Source organism: Palaemon carinicauda, chromosome 9 (assembly GCF_036898095.1).
Source record: "Palaemon carinicauda isolate YSFRI2023 chromosome 9, ASM3689809v2, whole genome shotgun sequence".
In the NCBI taxonomy this organism is placed as follows: Eukaryota; Metazoa; Arthropoda; class Malacostraca; order Decapoda; family Palaemonidae; genus Palaemon; species Palaemon carinicauda.
Window position 1 is genome coordinate 117,645,154 of NC_090733.1, and position 20,000 is coordinate 117,665,153.

General features: G+C 35.0%; 1 protein-coding gene across 2 annotated transcripts in view; it reads right to left on the minus strand.

Moving 5' to 3' along the window:
- LOC137647084 (transmembrane protein 229B-like) overlaps positions 1-20,000 on the minus strand; it is a 55,077-nt gene that overhangs the window by 15,981 nt on the left and 19,096 nt on the right. The window contains exon 1 of one of the 2 annotated variants that reach the window (XM_068380305.1): positions 13,343-13,476. The exons of the other annotated variant lie outside the window; for it this stretch is intronic. The gene's annotated coding sequence lies outside the window, so the exon portion shown is untranslated. Of the gene's footprint in view, positions 1-13,342; positions 13,477-20,000 lie in introns of those variants that run through there. 2 annotated transcript variants of the gene reach the window in all.

Here is a 20,000-nt window from a genome sequence, read left to right on the forward strand (position 1 = left end):
ACGAAAGTGAAGTGCAGTTAAGTGGAAAAGAGCAGGGAAGACCCGTTTTTCTATATAGGGACCACTTTGGTGTCCTATTTTTAGATGCAAGGGCACACACGACTTTAATAGAATGAAAATAATGTATCTTCAATTATTATTACTATTATTATTATTAGCTAAGCTACAACCCTAGTTGGAAAGGTATGATGCCATAAGCCCAAGAGCTCCAACAGGAAAAAATGGCCCAGTGAAGAATGGAAACAAGGAAATAAGTGAATTACAGGCGAATGAATGTCAGCTAATAATAATAATAATAATAATAATAATAATAATAATAAAAATAATATTATTATTATTATTATTAGCCTAATTGCTAAGCTACAACCCTAGCTGGAAAAGCAGAATGCTATAAGCCCAGGGCCTCCAACAGGGAAAATAGCCCAGTGAGGAAAGGAAACAAGGAAAACTAAAATTTTTAAGAAGAGTAACATTAAAATAAATATCTCCCAAATAAACTATAAACACCTTATCAAAACAAGAGAAAGAGAAACAAGACAGAACAGCGTGCCCGAGTGTACTCTCAATCAAGAGAACTCTAACCCAAGACAGTGGAAGACCATGGTACAGAGGCTATGGCACTACCCAAAACTAAAGAACAAAGGTTTGATTTTGGAGTGTCCTTCTCCTAGAAGGAGAAATCTACCCAAGACAGTGGAAGACCATGGTACAGAGGCTATGGCACTACCCAAAACTAAAGAACAAAGGTTTGATTTTGGAGTGTCCTTCTCCTAGAAGAGCTGCTTACCATAGCTAAAGTCTCTTCTACAGTTACCAAGAGGAAAGTGGCCACTGAACAATTACAGGATAGTAATTAGCCCCTTGAGCGAAGAAGTGTTTGGTAATTTCAGTGTTGTCAGGTGTATGAGGTCAGATGAGAATCTGTAATGAATTGGCTAGACTTTTCGGTGTATGTGTAGGCAAAGGAAAAAAATGAGCCGTAACGAGAGAGAGGGATCCAATGCAATACTGTCTGGCCAGTCAAAGGATCCTATATGTCTCTAGCGGTAGTATCTCAACGAGTGGCTGGTGCCCTGGTCAACCTATTACCTACTACCTAAAATAATAATAATAATAATAATGAAAGTTTTCACGCACATTTTACCCTTACCGGCAACATGGAGTTGTACACGAATGTTCAAAGACAGGATAATCACACGGAAACAGACATGCAAAGCTTGAATTTCACCTCCAATATCGGCTATTTTGATTCAAAGTTTGGAGGCAGGGTAAGATCAGGAAGCGTGTACACGTACAAAATTGCGTTTAACTTTTGGTGCAGCAATAAACCATCCTCAAACCTTTTATGCTCAAACGAATTATTTACTGATAATCTTTGATGTAGAGACAATCACTTCAAACCGATTTTAGATGTTTTATTCCAGCTGTGACCAAGCTGTGGAATGATCTTAATCAGGTCTGAATCGGTGAAACTTCAAAAGTTCCAACTTGCAGCAAATGTTTTTATGTTGAACAGGCTTACATAAGTCTCTTTTTATACCTTATATATGAAAGATCTATTTTAATGTCTTTATTGTTCTTAAAATACTTTATTGTACTTGTTCAATACCTCTCTTGTAGTTTATTTATTTCCTATTTTCCTTTCCTCACCGGGTTATTTTTCCCTGTTGGAGCCCTTGAGCATAAAAATTATAGCATACTGCTTTTTCAAGTAAGTTTGTATCTTAGCTAATAATAATAATAATAATAATAATAATAATAATAATAATAATTGACTAGCTGCAAAGGAAACGAATTCGATATTACTCCTCATAACTCTGCCCAGTCTTTGATTCAAACTAGGCACTCGAACTCAAACTATTCCACTTTGGTATCAATTCGACGATGTGGAAGTCAATATTGCAATCTCGGCCGAACTTGTGTTGGGCTAACAGTGTGTCTTCAAGCGCAATCCTATACTGTATGATTAGAATGCTTCAAAGTAATTACTTGTATGTAAACAAGATTGCAAACTCGCCAAACTAACGCAATCCTTCCTCAACTAGTTCCTATGCCCGTTTTCTTGTTTACATTAGGTCTCTTTCTTTTCAAGAACAAGAAATATGAGAATATAAAGCAGACGTGAGTCTATGCCGTCAGAATGTTGCAATATCTCTCTTTTTCTCGATGCGACCAGGTCTCTCTCTCTCTCTCTCTCTCTCTCTCTCTCTCTCTCTCTCTCGGGGTGGCTCTCAAAGTACCCCACTGTTCAAAAACTCATTAGCATTGTTAATGAACAGTTTCCATGTATGAGTCTAAGCAGGTCTCAAAGTACTTCACTGTCTAATTTGTGGTTCTCTCTCTCTCTCTCTCTCTCTCTCTCTCTCTCTCTCTCTCTCTCTCTCTCTCTCTCTCTCTCTCTCTCTCTATATATATATATATATATATATATATATATATATATATACTGTATATACATATATTATATATATACATATATATATATATATATATATATATATATATGTATATATATATATATATATATATATATATATATGTATATATATATATCTTCGTGGGGAATTCTAAAAGTATACTATTAGCTAACCAATTAGTTACATCAATTATGGAATACTCTCTCTCTCTCTCTCTCTCTCTCTCTCTCTCTCTCTCTCTCTCTCTCTCACCAGCATCGATAATGCAGCGACTATTTAATGTGCTGCCAGCTCATCTAAGAAACATATCAGGAGTGAGCGTAGATGCGTTTAAAAATCAGCTCGATAAATACCTAAGATGCATCCCAGACCATCCAAGACTGGAAGATGCAAAATACACCGGAAGATGTATTAGCAACTCTCTGGTGGATATACGAGGTGCCTCACACTGAGGGACCTGGGGGAACCCAAACAAAAAATAAGGCAATAAGGTAAGGCTCTCTCTCTCTCTCTCATCTGGCTCACCGAATCTATTGAAACATATCTTTCTTTTCCCACTATCTTTTGCTTATGCCATATTCCAGGAGCTTCATTAAACATTTATGCGAGACCTAGATATACAGGTCGCATGCACGAATTTAAACTGCTCTAAATTCTGTGGCAATATCGTATGAGTAATTATTACAAATCAAAAAAATAAAGAAAAAAAAATAAGTTTTTAGGGTCATTAACTAAGCGCAAGGATATTACGCTGCTAGGAGTCACCACCTTCTGAATAATTGAAATAAAATTATTTTCTTGATGGGTTAAGTTTTACCTAAGTAAAAATACTGGTTAGTGCTAAATGACCTTCAAATTACTTTTTCAGCTTATAGTTCAATCAGTCTAAAATAGAATTGGAGTAACTTTTATTATTAGTGTTATTAAAGATCCATACACACCCGAGTGTATTCGCCTTTTTTATCCTATTGCTCCAACTGGCCTCATAAATGCAAGGCTGATGAGGGTCTCGCGAGCTATCATGCAACTCACTTCAGAGACAGATTTTAAAGTCTTTCAGAATCAACGCGGAATCGAAAGAAATGGGTCAATAACGGTTACGGTATCTGAGTTTGAAGGTCAAGCAACTGGGACCTTCTAAAGGTCACTCTGTTCCTTATTTAGGTTTCTATAAAACCGTAAAGAGGAAAGATGATTCTTCGCTATTCATCATTCAGGGGATGACCTCGGGCTATCCTGCACCGTATGGCAACGATCTGGCACGTGACGTCATAAATCATCAGTTGCCGAATCAACCTTTTGTTATTTTTAACGCTCCTTTTGGTTTTACGATCGATAGCTCAGTGATATTTCCGCTGAGGTTATTTGTGGCTCAGTATTTTCTGAACCAACATTTTTTTTTTCTTTTTTTTTAAGCGTCTGGTGATATTTTAAGCTTTAGCTCGTCGATTTAGCATTAAACTTTTAAGCATGGGAGTGACTCGATGTTCGTCGAACGAGGAATTTTCCAAAAGGTGAAGTACGAGTTCGCAACAGGTTTGTATAACATTGTTTTACAATATTGATCAGTTTGAAATGGGGTCGGGATTAACCTAATTAATTGGATTAAAACATTTTTGAACAAGGTTTGTAAAATACATACACAAAGCTTTCTAAAGGTTTTAAAACTGGGTTTTCAGGCCTATTCTAAAAGAGACAGAAACACAGCAATGTTATTAATAAGTGAATTTATAATTGGGATCTGGTACCTTCATAAGGTAATGCCCTCAGCAGATGAGTTAAGTATGATCTCCTTTATTAAAAGTAGAATATTCAAGACAAGATTTATATTGTTCAAGTCACTAGAGGATAAATGTCTTTTACATTTTACAAAAGAATATGTTAATTTGGATAAAAATGAGTAAATTAGTGTGAGAAATTCCTTAATGATAATTGAAGTTTAAAGTATATAAAATATAGTAATCTTGATTTATTGAATTATCAGCTTGTCTTTGTTATGTAAATATTAATATGACTAATGTTAGTTTATGCTAATGATGAATTATAAACATCAGAAAAACCAATATCAAAATATAAATTATATGTTTATATAAATATGTATTTGTAAAAATGAACTTGTAAACTGTATATTTTCTTAATAAAAGTAAAAAAAAAAATTCACACAGTTCACCGAGGGTTTCGTATCAAATGCCAAATGCATCAATTATGTATATATATATATATATATATATATATATATATATATATATATATATATATATATATATATATATATATACATATATATATATATATATATATATATATATATATATATATATCAAATAAGCCATATAGCCTATATTAATACAATAAAGTCTGGATTCTCTTAACGACCTCGGGATCAGTACCCCAGGCGAAACCATTCAAAGACTATAGTATCTGCCCGGCCGGGTTTCGAACCCTAGTCCAGGATACTTGTATGACATTGCCATGGCTAAGTGGTAAGGTCAATATCATACAAGTATCCTGGACCAAGGTTCGAAACTCGGCCGGTCAGATATTATAGTCTTTGAGTGATTTCGCCTGGGGCTCTGATCCCGAGGTCGTTAAGAGAATCCAGACTTTAATGTATCAATATACCTTATTTGAAAAACGTAAAACACGTTTAAATGTGCAAAATCTATCATATATATATATATATATATATATATATATATATATATATATATATATATATATATATATATATGAGAATGGCACATAATAGATGGACATTAAGAACAACAGAATAGGTCCCTAAAGATTGCAAAAGAAGCAGGGGGAAGAAGAAAAGACAATGAATTGACGAAATAAGAAAGTATGCTGGTGTGGACTGGCAATCTGACATAAAAGACCATAAGCCGGCACAAGTGGAAGTACACGTATAAGGCCTTTGTTCTGCAGTGGACTGGTAACGGCTGATGATGATGATGATATATATATATATATATATATATATATATATATATATATATATATATATATATATATAGATAGATAGATAGATACAAATCTATCTATCTATATATATATATATATATATATATATATATATATATATATATATATATATATATAGATAGATAGATAGATAGATATGTGTGTGTTATGGACACGATATATTTGGCATGTAAAGAACATTATAAAAGAGCCCGACCAATTTATAAATAATGTATCCAAGTATATTTAAGACAGAACTGTATTAAGCAGTAAATAATTTCAAATCGGATATGACTATAACGTCTCCATATACAGAAATGCTTCAATTGCTCAATATGAATTAATATGTTATTTTGTCAGAGAAGTTAAGCAGCTCTGACTTGCCACTGCTACTTACACATTTTTTCATATTATTTTGAAACAATCATTCTATTTTTACAAGTGTTTGTTTATGATTACCCATTTTTATCTTATTCTAAAATAAACACAATGTAGAGGTACAAGCATCATATTTTTACAATATTAAGATATCAAAATTGATGAAAAAAACTAGACATAGGCCTACATTCAGCCCATTTTGTTGGTTCTAGATTTTTGCTGTAATTAATTTTCTTTCACGAAGCATAGTTTTCATTCGTTCGAACATTCAATTCGAGAGGGCACATGTTTGTAATTATAGAAAACAAGACGAGGGCATTTGGGAAAACATTACCCAATCTAATGGAAGGATGGAATTAGGAAAATTGAACTAAATGGTCTGTTGCCAGCGCAATCGAGGAGCTTGAGATTAGGCTTAATCTCAAGCTCCTCAATTATTATTATTATTATTATTATTATTATTATTATTAAGCTGGAACCCAATTTGAAAAAGCAGGATGCTACTGTATAAGCCCAAGGGCTCCAGCAGAGAAAAATAACCCAGTGAGGAAAGGAAATAAAGAAATACGTAAGCTACAAGAGAAGTAATAAACAATTTATAAAAAAATATTTTAAGAATAGCAACAACTTTAAACTAGATCTTTCATATGTAAACTATAAAAAGGGACTTGTGTCAGTCTGTTCAACGTAAAAACATATACTGCAAGGTTGAACGTTTGAATCTCCACCGATTCCACTCCCCGATGCCGAAGATCATTCCGCAAACTGGTTATAACTGGAATAAAATTGACCACAAAATTTCCTTGGTAAAACGGCGTCGAGGTTGGATTTCAAACCAGGTATTCTTTTTAAGTGAATACTTCATTCTTAATGTCAAAAGTATGTAATACTTTGTATAGATTGCGCAGAAACTGATTAGCTTTTTATAACAAGTTATTCTAATCTCGTCGTTTGAAGTGCCTGTTTGACAATCACTGCACGGAATCGAAGTGAAAGTCATTGATATTGAAGGACACAATCGCTCTGAGGTAATTTCTAACATGCTTCAGGTGGTTTTGTACCTAGACCTATCGTTCTGGGGGGTTTTCTGACATGTTTCAGGTGGTTAGGTACCTAGACCTATCGCTCTGAGGTGATTTCTGACATGGTTCAGGTAGTTAGGTACCTAGACCTATCGTTCTGATGGGTTTTCTGCCATGTTTCAGGTAGGAAGGTACCTAGACCTATCGCTCTGAGGTGATTTCTGACATGGTTCAGGTAGTTAGGTACCTAGACCTATCGTTCTGATGGGTTTTCTGCCATGTTTCAGGTAGTTAGGCACCTAGACCTATCGCTCTGAGGTGATTTCTGACATGTTTCAGGTAGTTAGGTACCTAGACCTATCGCTGAGGGGATTTCTGCCATGTTTCAGGTAGGAAGGTACCTAGACCTATCGCTCTGAGGTGATTTCTGACATGTTTCAGGCAGGAAGGCACCTAGACCTATCGCTCTGAGGTGATTTCTGACATGTTTCAGGTAGTTAGGTACCTAGACCTATTGCTCTGAGGTGATTTCTGACATGTTTCAGGTAGGAAGGCACCTAGACCTATCGCTCTGAGGTGATTTCTGACATGTTTCAGGTAGTTAGGTACCTAGACCTATCGCTCTGAGGTGATTTCTGACATGGTTCAGGTAGTTAAGTACCTAGACCTATCGCTCTGAGGTGATTTCTGACATGTTTCAGGTAGTTATTTATCTAGGTCTATCGCTCTGAGGTGAATTCTGACATGGTTCAGGTAGTTAAGTACCTAGACCTATCGCTCTGAGGTGATTTCTGACATGTTTCAGGTAGTTATTTATCTAGGTCTATCGCTCTGATGTGATTTCTGACATGGTTCAGGTAGTAAAGTACCTAGACCTATCGCTCTGATGTGATTTCTGACATGTTTCAGGTAGTTAGGTACCTAGACCTATCGCTCTGAGGTGATTTCTGACATGTTTCAGGTAGTTAGGTACCTAGACCTATCGCTCTAAGGTGATTTCTGACATGGTTCAGGTAGTTAAGTACCTAGACCTATCGCTCTGAGGTGATTTCTGACATGTTTCAGGTAGTTATTTATCTAGGTCTATCGCTCTGAGGTGATTTCTGACATGGTTCAGGTAGTTAAGTACCTAGACCTATCGCTCTGAGGTGATTTCTGACATGGTTCAGGTAGTTAAGTACCTAGACCTATCACTCTGAGGTGATTTTTGACATGTTTCAGGTAGTTATTTATCTAGGTCTATCGCTCTGAGGCGATTTCTGACATGGTTCAGGTAGTTAAGTACCTAGACCTATTGCTCTGAGGTGATTTCTGACATGTTTCAGGTAGTTATTTATCTAGGTCTATCGCTCTGAGGTGATTTCTGACATGGTTCAGGTATTTAAATACCTAGACCTATCGCTCTGAGGTGATTTCTGACATGTTTCAGGTAGTTATTTATCTAGGTCTATCGCTCTGAGGTGATTTCTTACATGGTTCAGGTAGTTAAGTACCTAGACCTATCGCTCTGAGGTGATTTCTGACATGTTTCAGGTAGTTAGGTACCTAGACCTATCGCTCTGAGGTGATTTCTGACATGGTTCAGGTAGTTATTTATCTAGGTCTATCACTCTGAGGTGATTTCTGACATGGTTCAGGTAGTTAAGTACCTAGACCTATCGCTCTGAGGTGATTTCTGACATGGTTCAGGTAGTTAAGTACCTAGACCTATCGCTCTGAGGTGATTTCTGACATGTATCAGGTAGTTATTTATCTAGGTCTATCGCTCTGAGGTGATTTCTGACATGGTTCAGGTAGTTAAGTACCTAGACCTATCGCTCTGATGTGATTTCTGACATGTTTCAGGTAGTTAAGTACCTAGACCTATCGCTCTGAGGTGATTTCTGACATGTTTCAGGTAGTTATTTATCTAGGTCTATCGCTCTGAGGTGATTTCTGACATGGTTCAGGTAGTTAAGTACCTAGACCTATCGCTCTGATGTGATTCTGACATGTTTCAGGTAGTTAGGTACCTAGACCTATCGCTCTGAGGTGATTTCTGACATGTTTCAGGTAGTTATTTATCTAGGTCTATCGCTCTAAGGTGATTTCTGACATGGTTCAGGTAGTTAAGTACCTAGACCTATCGCTCTGATGTGATTTCTGACATGTTTCAGGTAGTTAGGTACCTAGACCTATTGCTCTGAGGTGATTTCTGACATGTTTCAGGTAGTTAGGTACCTAGACCTATCGCTCTGAGGTGATTTCTGACATGGTTCAGGTAGTTAAGTACCTAGACCTATCGCTCTGATGTGATTTCTGACATGGTTCAGGTAGTTAAGTACCTAGACCTATCGCTCTGAGGTGATTTCTGACATGTTTCAGGTAGTTATTTATCTAGGTCTATCGCTCTGAGGTGATTTCTGACATGGTTCAGGTAGTTATTTATCTAGGTCTATCGCTCTGAGGTGATTTCTGACATGGTTCAGGTAGTTAAGTACCTAGACCTATCGCTCTGATGTGATTTCTGACATGGTTCAGGTAGTTAAGTACCTAGACCTATCGCTCTGAGGTGATTTCTGACATGTTTCAGGTAGTTATTTATCTAGGTCTATCGCTCTGAGGTGATTTTTGACATGTTTCAGGTAGTTATTTATCTAGGTCTATCGCTCTGATGTGATTTCTGACATGTTTCAGGTAGTTAGGTACCTAGACCTATCGCTCTGAGGTGATTTCTGACATGGTTCAGGTAGTTATTTATCTAGGTCTATCGCTCTGAGGTGATTTCTGACATGGTTCAGGTAGTTAAGTACCTAGACCTATCGCTCTGATGTGATTTCTGACATGGTTCAGGTAGTTAAGTACCTAGACCTATCGCTCTGAGGTGATTTCTGACATGTTTCAGGTAGTTATTTATCTAGGTCTATCGCTCTGAGGTGATTTCTGACATGTTTCAGGTAGTTAGGTACCTAGACCTATCGCTCTGAGGTGATTTCTGACATGTTTCAGGTAGTTATTTATCTAGGTCTATCGCTCTGAGGTGATTTCTGACATGTTTCAGGTAGTTAGGTACCTAGACCTATCGCTCTGAGGTGATTTCTGACATGTTTCAGGTAGTTATTTATCTAGGTCTATCGCTCTGAGGTGATTTCTGACATGGTTCAGGTAGTTAAGTACCTAGACCTATCGCTCTGATGTGATTTCTGACATGGTTCAGGTAGTTATTTATCTAGGTCTATCGCTCTGAGGTGATTTCTGACATGTTTCAGGTAGTTAGGTACCTAGACCTATTGCTCTGAGGTGATTTCTGACATGTTTCAGGTAGTTATTTATCTAGGTCTATCGCTCTGAGGTGATTTCTGACATGGTTCAGGGAGTTAAGTACCTAGACCTATCGCTCTGATGTGATTTCTGACATGGTTCAGGTAGTTAAGTACCTAGACCTATCGCTCTGAGGTGATTTCTGACATGTTTCAGGTAGTTATTTATCTAGGTCTATCGCTCTGAGGTGATTTTTGACATGTTTCAGGTAGTTATTTATCTAGGTCTATCGCTCTGAGGTGATTTCTGACATGTTTCAGGTAGTTAGGTACCTAGACCTATCGCTCTGAGGTGATTTCTGACATGGTCCAGGTAGTTATTTATCTAGGTCTATCGCTCTGAGGTGATTTCTGACATGGTTCAGGTAGTTAAGTACCTAGACCTATCGCTCTGATGTGATTTCTGACATGGTTCAGGTAGTTAAGTACCTAGACCTATCGCTCTGAGGTGATTTCTGACATGTTTCAGGTAGGAAAGTACCTAGACCTATCGCTCTGAGGTGATTTCTGACATGTTTCAGGTAGTTAGGTACCTAAACCTATCGCTCTGAGGTGATTTCTGACATGTTTCAGGTAGTTAGGTACCTAGACCTATCGCTCTGATGTGATTTCGGACATGTTTCAGATAGTTAGGTACCTAGACCTATCGCTCTGAGGTCATTTCTGACATGTTTCAGGTAGTTAGGTTCCTACAGTAGACCTATCTTTCTGGGGGTGATTTTTGACATGTTTCAGGTAGTTAGGTACCAAAACCTAGGAAAAATACTTGTCCCAACCAATTCAACTGATATATAACAAATGTAAAATCTATTTTAAAAAATGCTTGAATATATAACGTTTGTATTCATAAGTTATGGACGTTTGTACAATAAATTCTATAATAGCAATGTAAATAATATGAACTTGAAGTTTAATCACTATATATAATTTTCTTAATAAAAAAAAATACTCGGTTCTGAAGTTCTAACTCAAATTAAAGTTGTATGAAGTGTTTGTATTGGTTGCCAAAATAACTAAGAAAGCTAGACCAGATCCAATTAAACTACATGCTATAAATTATATATATTTTGATTTCTATATTTTGTTAAATACTGTCAAAGTTTACATCTATACTTTTGTAATAGAAAAATTACGAAAATAATAAAATGTTATTGTATTTTTATAATAAAAAAGATTAAAAGACATTAAACTAGCTTTCGTAAGTATTCAAATATATTTCTCTGTTTATTAAATATATATATATATATATATATATATATATATATATATATATATATATATATATATATATATCTGTACTAAATATATGGTGTTCTTCTCCACGCCTACTGCAATGTAGCTTCGCGATATTTATGCCACTTAATTGACCAAGGATCATTGTAAAAACTGTAGACCAAATAGCTGACATCATTCTGACGTCAGCCTTCAGGGTTATCCAATTTTATTTTTGGTACCAAATCTAAAAATCAGATCAACGTTGCCTCCAGTTGTATTTTATCATAAATAAATATTAATACCATAGAAAGATGAACGCAAATAACAAAACTAATATTAATAAAGATAAAAGAACCATCCAGAACAATTGTTTACTTTCCATCCTAATGACGATATGATTTATAATATGACAGTTACTGGTCGAACATAGTAACAGATAAGGATTCATAAAATAAGTGCAGTAGTTTCTTTAAAATCTTCCGTTTGAAATAGGGTCTACTGTTCAAATAATAGTAATAACCTTCATTATTTATGATAACCAGGAAATTAGGGGAAAAGGTAGGATTATTGTATGGCAAATAACAATAAAATAAGTATAAGTAAACAAATGCATGAATAAAAAAAAATCATCGCTTGAGAATTAAGTTAAAGCAATGAAGGTCAAAGATAATAGAAGTGAGTAATAAATTGTACATTATTATACTCCTGTCTTTCGTTGATTCACCATTACAGATATATTTACTGTTTGGTACTTGTCATTCGGTTTTTTTCTTGGGGGGGGGGGTGAGGGAGGGGGGAGGTAATACTTGGGAACAGCTCCCAATCGGATTTCGGTTCAACTTTTTTGGTAGTTATGAGCTTATACTGGTCACCATGATATTCGTTTTTCTTGGTGATCAGCAGAGACCAGCATCTTATATGAGTGCAAGCCAAGAAGAGTATGAAATGGTTGGTTCCCTTATTATTATTGCTGTTGTTATTATTATTATTATTATTATATTACTAGCTACAAATATCGATTCTGATTGAAGTCATGGTTATTAGCTCAACCCAAGTACGTAATGTATATATATTTTAATCCATGCAGTGTTGTTATTTGAGATTTTCAAAGTGTTACATCGTTCAAGGTCATGATGGGGTTTAAAATAACCTTACCAAAGTATACAATAGAGGTTTTAATTACGATTTTCAACGTCATATATATATATATACTGTATATATATATATATATATATATATATATATATATATATATATATATATATATATATATATATATATATATATATATATATATATATATATATATATATATATATATATATATATATATATATTTATTATGGATTAATCTAAGAATGTGAGAGAATCTACCATGAAATCGAATTTTCTTAAAGGTTTCCCTCTCTGTTTCCTTAATCATTGTTTTCCTTAGAATTGTACCCCTACTGATTTCGGATAAATATCAAGAATACAATCGTTCCAAACACACAAAAACACAAGAAAGCCATATATCCACCTCGTAAATACAGTTCATGCCGAAAACGAACAAATGTACTGTACTAGCATTCTACATGCGTATCGCAAAGTATACTGTACTTTCACTTTCGTCAGCAAAACGCAAAACGATAAAACATATAAATGAACTGCGGCGTTACCAACGACATGCGATGTTAACGAAGGACAGAACTCAATACCATTGAATGCAATTGACATCAATTAAAACACCAAGCAAACTTTGAAAGTAATAGATATTTAATAAATTCGGCTGGAAATGATTATATATGTTTGTTAAATTTCCATATAACACCTAAAAATAAACGATTACTTAGAATATAGGCTAATTATAATGATCTTCCCGGTGGTGCGTAAATTGTAAAATTGGCATCAATTCTTGCAACAATAATTTGTAGCATACTGAAGAACTCCCTGTTTTTTAAGACCCACTTATATGTTCAATTTTCCTCTAAATTCAAAACAGAATACACCGAATGTATTCTAACCAGCACATTCCCAATTCAATATACGTGTAAAAGAACACTGGACATACCATCGGATGAACAAAAATGCGCTTCCCGCCACTACACACACGAGCACAGCTTCAACGGTAGAGGTAGACTGACTGTGACTCGGCAGTGTTGCCAGATACCCATTTCTCCTCGAGCCAGACAAAGCATATAATTTCACCAGATCTCATCGGATTTCAACTGAATTTATATTTCACTTCACGTTAGTAAAATAGTAATATAACAAAGTGAATGATACAAAATATAAAAAACGATGTCGTAAAGTCGTTCTCAATTGAGACTGCGAAATGGTGTGTTGATAAACTTGTGCTCTATGCAATTGAACGGCCTGCAATCAAATATCCTCAAAACTGTTCTCACTAATGTCCTTAATGTCCATTTCGACGCCAAATGCGCCAGATCCCCAATTATTTTCGAACCAGACAATGCAGAAAATTTCATCCGATTTCATCATATTTCACCAGTTTCACCAATACTTTCATCTTGGGTGTCGTTAGTAAAAATTGGTTTAGACAAATATGGACCAAGGAAAACAAGGTTATCATGAAGCATTACCCGATTAATACGTCACAATTGCTTGCTGAGACGATTATCTAACTGTAAATACTCTTGAAAGACTTTGAGTGTCGTAAGATTCTCAGAACTTCTCCCATTAATGTCCACGATGTCCAACTGCGAATGTTCCTGCCAGCGAACAATCCAAACAATAATTTCATTAAAGTTCGACGTCCATTATTCAAGGTCTATGACAATACATTTCATATATTTCACAAACACAAATTTACACACACACACACACACACACACACGCATTAAATAACCAAAAGCATGTTTGTTTATTCATTGCTTAAAATAAAGAATAGAATAGGAATTCGAACAAATTTGAGAAATTTGTTATTGCATATTATATATTGGGGTGGTTTATAGAATAATTACTCTATAGACCTTGGTTTTGCAGATACTGTTTGTTAATATATACATGTAAACGATGGATTGACGAGCCAAGAAAATTTGCGGGTATAGTCTGGCATTGAAAGACCTTGTATAAACAGACGGGAGTGGAAGGACGTCTGAGGTCTTTGTCCTGCAGTTTACTATATTATATATTTATTAATTGATTTAATTTGTATTGAGCTGATTTATAACTATGTAAACCAATGTAGTTCATATCAGTATTTTGTAAAGAATAATTACGTATATAATGTAAATTGCTAAGATATAATTGTATTTTTATAATAAAAGATAAAAAAAGTTACGGTTGGATATATATATATATATATATATATATATATATATATATATATATATATATATATATATATATATATATATATATAATATTTGAAAGATTATTAAAAAGGAAGGGCTTCGATATTCAAGAAATTCAATATCGCTTGCAAAAGAGGGGTGAATGGCGCATTGTAGGGAGAGATTGATATGAAAGTTTTAATGAATACGAACCGAGGGATGTCAACATGTGAACGGAACCAACAGGATTATTTAACGCCGGAAGAGCGGTAAGGAAAGCACTTACAGGGTGATAAATATTGAGACTAGGGCCGTAGGATCATTATACTAAATCTTTTGAAACCAACCGGTGAACCAGTCGCTGGAGTGTTGCCAACTAAACAGGAGGTTTTCTAATGGAAAGATAGAAAAGGGGACTGAAATAAAATAAAGGAGGCATCTGGCGATGATAACAGGATAATCGTAAGACTAGTAAGGTTTGGGGAGACTGAATTGAAAGGGTAAACTTTCTCAACTCGAGAAATAGCCCACGGTGAAATGGATGCAGCATGGCGGGGATATAATTATGTAATCAAAAGGTCTTAAATTAATAAGTAAGTCCTGCAAGTGGTGAGTCACTAATATTTCACCACTTGCTCTTAAAGTTGTGTATATTTTTCGACTGTATAATAAAACTGGGGGATTATATTCCTGAAAAAAAATCAACATGAAACCTATGGATCACAGCCCTCTAAGAGGCAGGACATTAGCTATTAATTCAAGTTGACGAAGATGTGGAAAATATACATTACATAATGATATAAACCGAAGGAATTCGAAGGCATACAAAGTCATAGACATACTATCCCCTGTAGGCGTTTCTTTTCACTAAAACCTGAACCCCTTTCTTCAACCTCTTTCGAGTTTGACGTTTGTCACAACTCTACCAATTTAGCTTTTATTATAGGCCCACTAATATTTCAAGTAAAACTTTCTTTTTGTCGATTATTTTTCTGTTTATAACCGCAAGTGACGTGGCTTATGTCCATTATTTGGATGAATAACCTAACTAACCACTAATGAAATGATAAATAACGTTGACAATCTTATAAAATGAATGACCAGGATTTTACAACAGTTTAGGCCTCTGGATTGAATGACTGTAGTTAGGCCTGGGAGGACAAAGGAGGGCATAGTGGATGTGTCATTTATAGATTTTGCTCTTGTATATTAATCTTACTGTCATGAAAAAATTAAGAAATGCGTAATGATTCTCTTATTCATTCAAAAACTCATGTGCCTCATTGCTGCTCGACAATCCATTTCAAGGTTTAAAGGCCGCTCATGAATGACAGGCTAGGGACAGCGACAATGCCCTAACTAGCAGGATAATACCCTAGAAACAGAGCAAGTCCTTCTGCTCCCAAGCTAAGACCAGGGAGTTCCAGGAAATGGCTGCTGATGACTCAGCAGGTAGACCTATAGGCACTATTCAAACCTCTCATCCTTAGCTCACAAGGATGGAGAGGCTGCAGACACATGATACTAAAGAGTTTGAGCGGGTCTAGAACCCAAGTCCGGTAGATCGTCATGCAATTGCGTTTCCACTAGGCCACCAAAACACTTAGTCCTTTTAGTTAGTCCAATTATCCAATAGATTGCTCAATATTCTAATACATGATTTGTGTATAATACTGCACTGTTCGATGAAGTCCGGCTAAGGTTCTTATTGTCTATTATTTTTTAATTAAAGCTAATATTATTGTTACCATAGAAATTTGATACGAAAAGTTCAACTATACAAAAATACTAAAATTGTCATAATCACTCATAAAACAGTCCCCATGGTCAACAACAATTCCTTAAGTCTATAGGCCTACAGACATTTAAAGTATAATCGATTTCTTTTGAAGTTTGATATGACTATAAACCATAACGACTGGATATAATATAAATATGTCGCTATTATGACCCGTAGATACATCTGGAACCTTGGAATGAATAATATATGTTTCCCGACAGAGCTGAATGCCGATGGAGGGAGACAGCTGACGGAGGAAGGCAACTAACGAGTTTTTCATAGGCCTAAGCTACATTTTTTATCTTATCTCGGTAGTTATAGAGCGTTCATTTTCGTAAGAATGATAATTTCTTATAGTTACTAAACCATTGGGTGAAGGATTACATTAATATACTAATACTGCTTTGACCGCATTGATATTGTGTTGCCATTTATTTTGCAAATTAATTTGGTATTAAAGTTGCACCACAATTTTACACTGCATGCCTAAATCTGAAGATTCCGCAGTATCTTACACGGACAAATATGGATTAGTGCTACTCGTGTCAAAGAAATGTGTACAAAAAAAAAAAAAAAAAAAAAAAAAAACATTGAAATGAAACTAAAAAAAACATTGAAATGAAACTTCTACTATCAAATAAGAGAGCTACGCCTACCCACTCGTGTGCGTGTGTGTAAATTGCCTTACCTTCTGTAAGACACGGGCTCTTGCCGCTGGGCAGCCCGTAAGTACCCACCCAACTCGCTCTCGGGTAGTTGATGGTGAGTCAACGAACCTTCGACTTTGCCGAGTTTTATGTTATCTTCATGTTAAGGAAAGCACCATGACGACGTAAGAGTAGACTCGGTATATTTAGAGCAAGAAAGTTAAGTAGGTAATGTACAGCAATACAATAATAAAACACTTCTGGCCCAGAAGTGTTGTTTCAAGATAGTTCTCTTCTGTTCTGGTAGATTGCTCGGAGCTTATCTCCGGACACATCAAGCGCTTTAGCCTTGGTGGGTGGCAGTTCGTCAGGGCGCCTCACCCGATATATTGAAGGCATTGCTAATAGGTCATTAGGACGTCTCTTCGATCTCTAACGACACCCACTTTTTGGCTTTTTATTTTATTCTGTTCCAGTTTTTTTCATAATCCAACTGCGCGGTTTTCTCCCCCGTTTTGGCGCTGGTGGCCTCCAGGGCCAACTCAAATTCTATAAGCAAAACCAAGTGCTTTAGCTTTTAATATATAATATATATCATATATATGTATACTGTATTATATATAGGCTATACTGCATATTGTTAAAATAGATTTCGTATTTGGTGAAGTTTATACAGTAATAAGAGAGAAGTTATAACATATCAAATGCAGGTAGGTAAAAATTGGGCTTGTGCTTAGAAAACTAATGCTAGGTGTTATCTAAACATTGTGCTTATAAAACTAATGCGAGGTGTTATCTAAACCAAAGACCTTTAGACCTTGACCTTTAGACCTTGATCTTTAAACCATATTTGTTTTGAATGAATCATTGTGGAGAAAAAAAAATCGAATGGCTATCCTGAGTAACACCAAGGGCAAATTTTGTTCGATAAACGACGGAAAGAGTTTACCGAATCGACCATGGGAATTCTGATTTTGTTTTCCTTTGACTTTGGCATTTTTATGACAATAAAACGTTAAATGAATGAATAAATTATTTAACATATATTTCAATATTAAATGGAGATATAAACTGAGCTGATTTTATGCAAATGAATAATGGATATTAGATTTCATCAAGAGCGAAAGTTAAACATAGATGTTTCATAGGAAACAAATGCATTTAGAACAACGAAGTCTAGGCAAGGAGATTGTGAGGTGGCTTTTGTGTACATAGAGAAACATATTAAAATTATATCTAAACTGAAGACTATGAGATCATGGTGAGGGGTAGATGGAGATGGTTTGGGCATGCTCATCGCACTCCACAAGAGAGATTAGTTCAGCAAACGTTCAGCTGGGCTTCACAAGGCACTAGAAGAGTTGGAAGACCCAGGCCTACATGATTTAGGACTATGAAACGCGAAGTAGGAGAAGATGACTGGAAGAGTCAAGATAGAGACGTCTGGTGAAATCTAACCGAAACCCTTTGTATCAATAGGCGTAGGAGGAGATGATTATGTAGACTAATTTAAAGATTTTACAGAGAGAATAAGAAGATTCTGGAGAGAGTGGTTAATTACGTTATAACTTTTATGCTTGAAACTAATTTACTAAATATTTAATCATGTTGATAATGATTTATTGTTAATTTGTTCACTTCATTTATTTATTTCCTTATTTCCTTTCCTCACTGGGCTATTTTTCCCTATTGGAGCCCCTGGGCTTATAGCATCTTGCTTTTCCAACTAGGGTTGTAGCTTGGATAGTAATAATAATAATAATAATAATAATAATAATAATAATAATAACTCAACCGAAGAATCATGATAGAATTTAACCTCTAGATCTACTTTAATGTTTTCCCTTTCTAATGTAAGAGCCCGTGTTCCATGAATCCTTAGATGTTCTTTGAGTAAAAATACTACACCCGATTAGGGTTGCCAGGTCAGAAGACTTTCAAATCCAGACTAGGAGTGGAAGGGTGGAAGGATATGTTAGTGAGCAGGCAAGCAAAGCCAGAATTTATCCAATAGCCTACGTAGCAGGAATAAAAGGTCGGAATTTATCAGAATTTTTCCGAAAAGTAAAATGAATAAAAGTCTTGAATTTCTCCGAAAAGTAAGATGAATAAAAGGTCGCAATGTATCCGAAAAGTCAAAGGAATAAAAGTAGAATTTATCCGAAAAGTCAAATGAGTAAAAGTCTAGAATTTATCCAAAAAGTCAAAGGAAGAAAAGTCTAGAATTTATCCAAAAAGTAAAATGAATAAAAGTCTAGAATTTATCGGAAAAGTCAAAGGAGTAAAAGTCTAGAATTTATCCATAAAGTCAACGGAATAAAAGTTTAGAATTTATCCGAAAAGTCAAAGGAGTAAAAGTCTAGAATTTATCTGAAAAGTCGAATGAGTAAAAGTCTAGAATTTATCCGAAAAGTCAAAGGAATAAAAGTCTAGAATTTATCCAAAAAGTCAAAAGAATAAAAGTCTAGAATTTATCCAAAAAGTAAAATGAATAAAAGTCTAGAATTTATCGGAAAAGTCAAAGGAGTAAAAGTCTAGAATTTATCCATAAAGTCAACGGAATAAAAGTTTAGAATTTATCCGAAAAGTCAAAGGAGTAAAAGTCTAGAATTTATCCGAAAAGTCGAATGAGTAAAAGTCTAGAATTTATCCGAAAAGTCGAATGAGTAAAAGTCTAGAATTTATCCAAAAAGTCAAAGGAATAAAAGTCTAGAATTTATCCAAAAAGTCAAAAGAATAAAAGTCTAGAATTTATCCGAAAAGTCAAAGGAATAAAAATCTAGAAATTATCCGAAAAGTCAAAGGAATAAAAGTCTAGAATTTATCCAAAAAGTCAAAGGAATAAAAGTCTAGAATTTATCCGAAAAGTCCAAAGAATAAAAGTCTAGAATTTATCCGAAAAGTCGAATGAGTAAAAGTCTAGAATTTATCCGAAAAGTCGAATGAGTAAAAGTCTAGAATTTATCCGAAAAGTCGAATGAGTAAAAGTCTAGAATTTATCCAAAA